The sequence below is a fragment of the Rattus rattus genome, chromosome 2, assembly GCF_011064425.1.
Source record: "Rattus rattus isolate New Zealand chromosome 2, Rrattus_CSIRO_v1, whole genome shotgun sequence".
Taxonomy (NCBI): domain Eukaryota; kingdom Metazoa; phylum Chordata; class Mammalia; order Rodentia; family Muridae; genus Rattus; species Rattus rattus.
Genome location: NC_046155.1, coordinates 29,483,959 through 29,492,651, shown reverse-complemented (window position 1 = coordinate 29,492,651; position 8,693 = coordinate 29,483,959). Strand labels below are relative to the sequence as shown.

At 46.9% G+C, this 8,693-nt stretch overlaps 1 protein-coding gene and 1 pseudogene across 1 annotated transcript in view; one reads left to right on the top strand and one right to left on the bottom strand.

Moving 5' to 3' along the window:
• Pdcd1lg2 (programmed cell death 1 ligand 2) overlaps positions 1–2,014 on the bottom strand; it is a 65,023-nt gene extending 63,009 nt beyond the window's left edge. The window contains exon 1 of the mRNA XM_032895467.1: positions 1,791–2,014. The gene's annotated coding sequence lies outside the window, so the exon portion shown is untranslated. The remainder of the gene's footprint in view (positions 1–1,790) is intronic.
• Positions 2,015–8,170: 6,156 nt separating this feature from the next.
• On the top strand, positions 8,171–8,693 carry LOC116893049 (annotated as a pseudogene).

Genomic DNA, 8,693 nt, shown 5'->3' with positions numbered 1-8,693 from the left:
CCAGCTAATCCAACAATGTCTGGCTAAGAATGGAATGTCTCTGTGAATCTTGTCACAAGTCTGCTTGACTTGGCTGGTTTCTAGTACACCTTGGAATCCTGAGGAAGTAAGCCCTAACACCAGTGAAGAATTACGATTGCTAACAAGGCGAGAGCAAACTATCATAAAGCAAAACTTCCTTCTTCCATGTTCTTATATGGGTTTCCAGCAGAGGTGAGAGCAAGCGACAGGGATAATAGTTTCCTTCTTCATGTCCATGTGTAGGCTTCTAACAGAAGGCATGGCCCAGTTTTGATCTGAATTAAAGATCTGGATTAAAGGTGTCCCTTCCTACCTCAAAGATCTGAATTAGAAGTAGATCTTCCCACTTCAAAGTAAGCAGAAGTCCCTCCATTTTAGGGTTCTGATTAACTCCCAATGGAGTCAAGTTGACGAACAGGAATAGCTACCATAGTCATGCACTGCACAATGGACTCAGGACTTACAATCTGCAGGCAGGCATTCCAAGTCAGTGTAGAGGCTTGCAGATAAAGACAGCAGAGGAGACGCCCGGAAGCATCAGACACAGAAGAGAGCTATCGATGGCAAGAGCTCAGGCTACAAAGGTAATAGAGCAGGTTCTCATTGCAAGAGCAATGTCCATCACTCATGGGACCGCATGCTTGGAAGGCGGAGAAGATGGACCGGAAAGGTCATAAAAGCCGGAGGATCAGGGAGTTTGCTGTGCGACTATTTCCTAGGAATGTCTGGATTTACACCCATAAAGTCTCAGCAACGTGACTACCAAAACGCAAACTGAAGGAGGACAATAACAAAACACACGCCAAAGGAGAAAGGAGGAAGCCGTCAAGGGTTCAGCCCTACACAATGAACTTCAGGCATCTAAGGAGTGCAGAAACTGAGAGAAACAGTCTTCTGCAGGGAAGAGCGTGCCATTGGTTATCCAACACCAAATGGCCAGCTCTGAAATCATGCATATGAGTAAAATTACACAAACGGAGCAGGTTGTATTCAGAAATATATGTAGCAATAGCTAATGAAAAAAAAAAAAAAGTCCCTGAATTTGAAAGAGGGAGGAAGAAGACATGAAGGATTGTGGGAAAAGAATGGGGGCAGGGATGATATAATTATTATAATTTTAACGTTAAAGAAATGAAGAAAAAGAAAAATGTTTAGATCCATGGAATAGCATCGTTTAAACAGTTGTTTCTTTCTCTAATGGTGTACTCTGACAGCCTTGCTTTGTAAACACAGGCCAGATGGGAATATTGGCTGCTGTCCAAAAGGATAAGCACTCACAGATGTCAGGTGTAGGAAAATAGTTTCTCAAAGTTTTAAACTGTTAACTCCAAAACTCTGAGGGAGGCAATGTCAAGAATGGGTTTTTTTTGGGGGGGGGGCTGTTGAGATGGCTTGGTGGTAAAGGCCAAGGCCTTCTAAGCCTGAGTCCCATTCTTACACTGCACAGGCAGAAAGACAGGACCGATTCCACAAAGTTGTCCTTTGATGTCAACAATGTTAATAAAAAAAAAAATTTAATCCCAAAACAAGAACAGTTTTCTCTACAGTGCAGAAAGTTCTTTACCTCATAAAGAGGTTCACCCAGAATAAAAACCACTGGAAAACCCTGGTATTTGGAAGGTAGAAAGAACTGCACTGTAAGCACAATTCCTCAGACAGAATGTGATTTTAAAAAGTGTGCCCGCCATTCCCCCACCGTGGCACACTCACCCATCTCTACAGCACAAACCCAGAAGGTAAGAGAAGTTCTCACTGTACTCGGTACCCACATCAGGACTCAACACAACTCCTCAGACAAAGACACAGAGAAAAGGCTACACATAGTCACTCTTTGTATCAGGTTCCCCAGAAGCCAATTACACCACCAACCAAACCTGTCCACAACAGGAGCAGTCAGTGCATCCCCTCTGGTTGGAAGACAGGAGGGTGCCACAAAGGTATGACCACATTTGACATTAGGATATAACCAACAAGGGGGAACAAAAGATGTGGTTGCGATCCTTGAAGCTGTCTTCTCGTTCAAAAGAAAAAGAGGGGGTGCAGGGTATAATTCAAACCAGAATGGTTTCTGAGGAACTGGCCGTGCTGCCTGGAAGCAAGTTTTGGTTTTGCTTTCAACAGTTCTGCTTTATCTGCAGCCTCTCTCAAGCCACACGCCTGCCAGGCACCCTGGCATCACTGACCTTGTCGGTTACCCTTTAGCTGTACCCCTGGTCCCCATAGCAGGCTGGCTAGCGGGACTAGCCACATCATGAGCTCCGGGTCTGACTGAGAGGCCTCCTGTTGGATAAGGTGGAAGAGCCATTGAGGGGGCTTCTCAGCCTTAACCTCGGGTCTCCATATTCACGAGCACAAGTGCATCCACACGAAGGTGTGCTCACATGCATGTATGCACACACACGCACACACACACACACACAGAAAGAGAGAGAGAGAGAGAGAGAGAGAGAGAGAGAGAGAGAGAGAGAGAGAGAATAAATAAAACAAGAACACTTCCAACCTCTCCACAGCACCCCACCAGGTAGCCACTTGGCAATACTGGCCATCTCCTGCTTTGTACAGCCCCACCCCCATCTTCACATAGCCCTGTCCCTTGTCTTTCTATCTCTGTCCCTTTCCCGTCTCTGTAAAGGCATCAGCCATTGGATTAATGTCCACCCTAAATTCCTAATTCCAAGGAAACTCAGAAGTCTGGCATGTGACCTGGGTTGGGGATGAGAAGGCGAGGGGTGGGCATTGATTCTCTACAGCATCTAGGTGGGTTTGACCTGGGGTGGGGCACTAATTCCCTACCGTGTCTTAGCTCGTTTTCACATCTAATCTAGAAATCCTCGAGCCCCTTCCACACAAGAGGGAATGGCTGAAGTACAGCACACAACACAGCACTGCTTTCTTAGCTGCATGGCTAGATTTGAACTCAGGCCTATGAGGCCCCACCATTCCACGAAGCTGAGCAGGGCAAGATTCAAACAAGGTCATGAAAATAAAGCCTAAGGTAAGTGCAGATGTGGAGGGCAAGACTTCTCCTTGCACCCTGGTTGGGGAGGGGGTGGGGGTGTAAGGGATTTAGGTCTGCACACTCAGACAGCTCTTGGCTTTTCCTGCTCTCTGCTTTTTGCTTCCCTGATTCTCTGACCCCTGGTTTGCAGGGCCGTTCTTTCTTACTTGTTGGCATGCTTTAAACATGTTAAAAAAAAAACTGTTATTTTACTCTCTACCTCAAGCAAAAAGGAATGATTCCAGAAAGGAGTGTCTGCCTCAGCTACAAAAAAAAAAATGTTAGAGGGGCAGCTGTGGAAGCCTCCACAGAGTGTCTGGGGGTGGGGACATGGAGGTGGCTTTGTGGTTGGTATGCAGTTGCTCTTTTTTCCACATTATATTGTATTTTCTGCCTGCTGTGAACCCACACTACTCGTTTAAATATATAGAAGTAACTTAAAAAAAAAAAAAGAGTGGGGTTGCGGATTTAGCTCAGTGGTAGAGCGCTTGCCTAGCAAGCGCAAGGCCTTGGGTTCGGTCCCCAGCTCCAAAAAAAAGAAAAGAAAAAAAAAAGAGTGATGGAGATTATGGTTAGATACCAAACAAAACCAAGAAAACATTTTAAGAACTTAGCAAAGGACTCCTGTGTCTTTAATTATTTATTAAAGTACACATAACTGTGAAAGCTCTTCAGTTAGAAACACTCATAAGCTCTTTTCTTTGTTCCCAAAGGTCTCTGACAAGGAAAGACAGAGACAGAGACAAAGAGACAGATACAGTCATAGACACAGAGAGACAGAGACAGAGAGGCAGGGAGACAAACAGAGAGACAGAGAGGAGAGTAGACCCTTCCCACATGGGTATGCATTCACTTGGTAATGGAAAACAACAAACTAGGTCAGAAAATACACCATTATAATATGCATAATAGTGACCTCATTAGTGTACAAAACTACCAGGGCTTACACTATGTACGGAGAAAAGCTGAAGACCGATTATATTGTTTGTCAGGTTAATGCAGAGAGAGGCTATGTCACGCCCATTTCTGTCCTTCCCTAAGACAGTTCATTGTAAACTCACTGTTGCGAAAATGCTGTACAGTGTATGGAACTTGGTGCCACCAACAAACAGGACACACTGTGAAATGTTTATGTCAGCCACCCAGAACGGTATTCGTCATACAGCAGGTGCTAAGTCAGCTGGGGCTATCCCAGCTCATGTAGATCTGAAACAATCTGCCTACTCTGATGGGCCTGGCTTTGGAGACACAACCAACGGGCAGGAGCTGGGCAAGCCATGAGACCTGTGAGGAGCCAGCAGTTGCTCTAGGACCCCAAGTCCATAACCAAGATTCAGGTGTGGGTTCATCTGGAACCTGATAAAATGGAGCAATGGCTAGCCTCCTCTGGAGCATGGGGACTTGTGTGTAGAAAGAAGGACATACGCAGCTGGGCACAGGGAAAAGACAGAGGTTCACACCTGGAAATCTGCCTGAAATCTGGCCTCTTGCATTACAGCCAGGAACTGTAGGCCAGTCTGTTTCTGAATACACAGTGGCTTGGAATTCCATCAGATCTCCACTGAAGGAGGCCTGATCGTGAGGTGAGGAGGAGGGAGGGTAGACTGAAGCTCTGTCCAACGTAGCTGAGATGTTCATTCCAGGACCAAATGAGGATGGCTCATTCACAGACAAGAGCTCTAAAAGTAAAAAAATGTGGTGCTTCATGGGGCACTCATGAAGTGCTTCCTGCTCCAACTTCACCCCCTCTGCACGGTGAACAGAGAATAACTAAGGTGCTATGTTGATGTAAAATTATATAAAAAAAAAAAAAGGTCTTTTACCTCCACTAGATCTGGCACCACAATGCCCAAAGATACCTGGTAGATATCTTGCCAGAAACACACATCCCAAATCCACGGAGGCCCCGTGTCTCCAGCCGCCACACACGCTCTTAAACTTAAATCGCTACATGAAAGAACACACTACACAATAACCTCTGATCCAATTGATAAGATATAATTGCCCATCTAGACATACAAAGCCCTGCACACATCCATCCCTTAAGAACATTCATAACTAGCAATGAATATCCTAGTAAGAGCACCAGTGGAAGGGGAAGCCCTGGGTCCTGCTAAGACTGACCCCCCAGTGAACTAGACAGTTGGGGGGAGGGCGGCAATAGGGGGAGGGTGGGGAGGGGAACACCCATAAGGAAGGGGAGGAGGGAGGGGGATGTTTGCCCGAAACCGGAAAAGGAATAACACTCGAAATGTATATAAGAAATATTCAAGTTAATAAAAAAAAAAAAAAAAAAAAAAAAAAAAAAAAAGAACATTCATAACAATCTCTAAATACACAGAGTGGAATCTTAACATCAGCCTCCATGTTCTCTCTGAGGCTTCTTCTCCTGTCTCTCCCGTTCCAGTCTCCTCCTCTTCCCTCAAACTTTTCTCCCACCCATCCTTTCTTCTCATCCAATGACAGGCCTCGTTCTATCCTGTACCTGCCTTCACCTGTATGACAATCCTACAGTGCTGGCTCCTGGCTAAAAGATAAATGACTGAATTCCAAAGTGTCAAATTTAAGTCAGACCTGCCTCCCCCAGAAAGGCCTCTTCAGAGCAGGGAGTCAGAGGTCAAGCAGGAAGTCAGGGAGTAATGAAATTTGTCTCCTAGACTGAAACAATGAAAAATAGAGGAGGGGACTCATGTGACAGATAGAAGTTTCTAGGAAACTAGAGAAGACATGTGCTACCCTTTCCCCCTCTTTCTGGACAGAAGAAAGGAGTGCTGGATGCTGGGTGCTGGGTGCTGGGTGCTGGGTGCTGGGTGCTGGGTGCCAGGTGCTGGGTGCCAGGTGCTGGATGCTGGGTGCTGAGTGCTGGGTGCTGGATGCTGGGTGCCAGGTGCTGGATGCTGGGTGCTGAGTGCTGGGTGCTGGGTGCCGGGTACTGGGTGGTGGGTGCTGGGTGCTGGATGCTGGGTGCTGGGTGCTGGATGCTGGGTGCTGGGTGCCAGGTGCTGGATGGTGGGTGCTGAGTGCTGGGTGCTGGGTGCCGGGTACTGGGTGCTGGGTGCTGGGTGCTGGATGCTGGGTGCTGGGTGCTGGATGCTGGATGTATTGATGGTGCATTACAAAGGTTTGGTGCCTGACATTTCTAAAGGTGGGAGGTTTACCACCCTGCCCATGCTTGTAAAGGGAGATGGGGCTATTCATGGCAATGAAAGAACTGGGAACACCTTTGCTCCCAGGCCTGGATCATGGGACACCTGTGGCATAGGAAGACAGGGCTTGAAGGCCACTGATTACAGTTGGAACCAGGGTAAGGCAGCCATGTCTGTTTTCTGCTCGGAGGTAGAACAGCTAGAAGCTTGCCTTGCTTTGGGAAGAGGCATGAGTTGAGAAGATACAGGATTGGAATTTTAAATGGAACTGACTCTGTCAGTTCCTCAAACCGTAGCACAGGGTTCCAGTATGACCTGGGACTCTACGTGTGGCAATGTATTCATGACAAGAGAAGTGAAAACATAGGTTCACAGTCTACGTCAGTGTTCATAAAGGCATTATTCACCATGGTCCAAAATGGAAACAACCTAAATACCCAGAAACAGTACCAGTACTAAACATCAGTACCAAAAAGTACTAAACACGGTGCTCCACACAGTGGAATACGGTCAAGTCCTCGAAACAGATGCCACCCCGGCATATGATGTGATACGACACAGTGAGATACCAGTGAGCATTCTACGGCAAAGAAGCCAGGTGCCAGACTGTTTTATATAACCCCGTATCCATGAAGTATCCAGAGTAGACAAACTCACACGGAGACAGAGGATCGTTCCACAGCTTAATACAGGGAAGCATCAGGGGAGGCAGTTAAAAGGCGTGTGGCTTCATTTTTTGGATGAAAATGTTTGCAGTGTGGTTGTCATCCAGGTTCCACTGTGTGGAACAGTAAAAGCACTTTCGTGAGTGAACTGGGGCTTGTGTGAATTCTATCCCAAGAGCTGCTAGAGCACATGAGACTAGGTCAAAACATAGCAAGTGGCCTGGAGGGGAAAGGCTCAGGCTGGGGTGTGGTGATGGTCTCTACCCAACAGGTTAGGAGAGTGTGACAGATTAGTGGCAGTTGAAAGAAAATATTTCGGGGTTGGGGATTTAGCTCAGTGGTAGAGCGCTTGCCTAGCAAGCGCAAGGCCCTGGGTTCGGTCCCCAGCTCTGAAAAAAAAAAAAAGAAAGAAAAAAGAAAATATTTCAGTGAATCGAGTCACCCTAAATTTCTGATTGTGTGAGAAGGGCCTGGAAGCAGCAGCCCCTGCACTCATAATGAGTCTCTCTCTCTCTCTCTCTCTCTCTCTCTCTCTCTCTCTCTCTCTCTCTCTCTCTGTCTCTCTGTGTGTGTGTGTGTGTGTCTCTTTGTCTCTGTCTCTCTTTCTCTCTGTCTCTGTCTCTCTCTGTCTCTGCTCTCTGTCTCTGTCTCTCTGTCTCTCTGTCTCTCTGTCTCTCTGTCTCTGTCTCCCTCCCCCCTCCCCCTCTCCCCTTCCCTTCCCCCCTCCCCTTTATCCATCTCTAGTTGAAAGACTGAAGTAGCAGCAGATGAGAAAGACTGCTCTGGCTACAGCCTGATCCTGGCCCCATCCCTTCCATACTCTGGGCTATAGTCACAGCCTCGGCTTTGCGTGAATGTTTATGTGTATCTATGACCTTTTTCACAAGTAGGTCTGGGTTAGATCAGACACGGGTGAAAAAGCCTTCACCTTCCAGCTCCATGCCGAGTTAGGCTGGTCTTGGGATCAGCAGGAGGAAAAGACTTCAGGAATGAGAGAATCTAGTGAAGCCCCCAGCTCTCCCGTGGATGTAGGCGGCAGACTTAATAACAGGCCTGTTCTTCAAAGCTACAGGAACTCACAAGGAGGGAGCCGGATGGAAATTAGTGTGGACAGCTCCAGACAGAAGCCAGTCTTCACCCCTCTCTAGTTGTGTGGCCTGACTGCTTTGTGCTTTGTGAATTATAGCCTATATTGAACATAGAACACCTAGAAGTTCTACACTTGAGTATCTAGTATAAAATAGGGCCCAAAGGCCCCTCCAGTTTAAGGGACATGTTAAAAATTAGCAACTTCAGAACCAAGCTAGTGGAAAAAATGAGGTCTTTGACTGAAGAAGGTAATGTTTGAGAAGATTGCTAAATACATCGGAGAGAATCTACAACTCCTGGTGGACAGACCGGACGGCACCTACTGTTTCCGGCTGCACAACGGCCGAGTGTACTATGTGAGTGAGACGACCCTGCAGCTGGCCACCAATGTCTCCAGAGATAAGCTGGTGCCCCTGGGGACGTGTTTTGGAAAGTTTACTAAGACCCACACATTCCAATTGCACATTATAGCTCTGGATTATTTTGTGCCCTATGCCAAGTATAAAGTGTGAATAAAGCCTGGAGCAGAGCAGTCCTTCTTGTACGGAAACCATGTGTTGAAATCCAGTCTGGGGGGAATCACTGAAAACACATCTCAGTACCAGGGAATAGTGGTTTATTCCACAGCAGACGTTCCTTTGGGGTTTAGGGTGCAGCAAAGTCTACCCAAGACTGCAGAAAAGAGGACCCCATGGCAATTGTGGAATTGTGGTGTTCCATCAAGCAGATATTGGCGAGTGCATGCACCATGATGGAGACATTGACTTAGGATAG